This window comes from Pteropus vampyrus, unplaced genomic scaffold (assembly GCF_000151845.1).
Source record: "Pteropus vampyrus isolate Shadow unplaced genomic scaffold, Pvam_2.0 Scaffold55, whole genome shotgun sequence".
Lineage (NCBI taxonomy): Eukaryota > Metazoa > Chordata > Mammalia > Chiroptera > Pteropodidae > Pteropus > Pteropus vampyrus.
In genome coordinates, this window is record NW_011888836.1 from 4,992,170 (window position 1) to 4,993,744 (window position 1,575).

The 1,575-nt window shown below is 38.6% G+C and overlaps 1 long non-coding RNA gene across 1 annotated transcript in view; it reads right to left on the reverse strand.

Moving 5' to 3' along the window:
* The window catches only part of LOC111739874, a 1,154-nt gene extending 666 nt beyond the window's left edge, over positions 1 to 488 (reverse strand). The window contains exon 1 of the long non-coding RNA XR_002780402.1: positions 390 to 488. This is a non-coding gene — a long non-coding RNA (uncharacterized LOC111739874). The remainder of the gene's footprint in view (positions 1 to 389) is intronic.
* Positions 489 to 1,575: the final 1,087 nt, after the last annotated feature.

Here is a 1,575-nt window from a genome sequence, read left to right on the forward strand (position 1 = left end):
TCTTTCTCACTTGTCTTACTCACTAAAATAAATGAAAATATCAACCAACATTCATGTCAGAACTATACTTGTTCATCAATTGCAACTGATGTTGGATACGGAAATGAGTTTGCACAAGTCAGTGAAATCATTCTGTGAAAATCAATGGTGTATGTGGAATTTAAAATAGTGTTGTATATTTTATTGTTATTTGAAAATTGTGTGACTCATATCCTTTATATCGGTAAAATTTATACTGAACTTGTTCAATATTTCCATGCAGGTTTTTTTTGTATTTGTTGGAGAACCAGCTGTTGATCATTTAGCGGCACGCCTCTGGGTAGTCTGGTCACTAACCACTGCCTCACATAACAAAAATAACACCCAGAAGCCTTCCTTTAGAAAAGGACCTGGGGGCAGTAAAAAGCACAAACACGCTTTCCTCCCCTTTTAAAAATTGTGACAAAATATGCATAAAATTTACCATTTAACAATTTTTTAAGTGTATAGTTCAGTGGCATTAAATACATTCACATTTTTGTGCAGCCATCATCTCCAAAACTTTTCATCATCCCAAACTGAAACTCTGTACCCATTAAATAATTCCCTAATGCCTCCTCGCCCCCGGCCCCTGGTAACCTCTATTCTACTTTCTATCTCTGTGAATTTGGGTATTCTAGGCACCTCATAAAGGTGGAATCACACAATATTTATCCTTTTGGGCTTATTTCACTTAGCGTGATGTCGTCAAAGTTCATCCATTTTTGTAGCACATGTCAAAATTTTTTTTTAAAGTGGAGTTAATATTTCATTGTATGTATATACCACATTTCCATCCATGGACATTTGGTTTTTTTCTACGTTTTGGTTATGGTGAGTAATGCTGATATGAACATGGATATACAAATAACTGTCCTTTCTTTTTATGAATACCTTTAATTCTTGCATTCCTGGAAGGCAGATGAGAGCTGGATGGAGCGAAATGGGGCCCCAGGATCATCTCATCTTTTGTTCTCCCTAAATGCTCGATGCTCTTTCTGCTCTCTCTTCTCAAATGAGGTTGTGCACTATGGGAACAACCAGAGGAGCCAAGTTCAGCTGCTGATGCGTGACAGCACCTGAGGCCTTTGCCAATGGCTGGGGTTAAGTTCAGTGTAGCTGCTACCACAATGTGAACCATAATAGTCCCCTCCCCGAAAGTGGTTGACAGAAACCATGGAGGGATGGGGTGCAGTGAGCAAAAGATCTGTGATATTGTGAGAGGCAAGTGGGCTCAAGGAATGAGAGACACAGCTGAGGGCTTAGCCCCTCTTCAGGGTCAGGAAACGCCACTGACCGTGAGTGGCCAGTGTGCAGTGGACCTAAACAAATTTTTTTTTTTTAATACTGGAAATAATTCATCCTGATTTGTGTCTGGTTGCTGAAAATGCTATCAGCCTTTTCCCAGATGGAACAAATTATTTGCCATTCAAAATTCACTTAAAAATAACATGACCTATCAGTATGTTTCAGTTTCAGCTTATCTTCTAAAAAGAACTTAAAATGAAATGGGAAAAGCTTCCTTTTTTCCTGAAGGAGAAAACAGACATCTTTAGT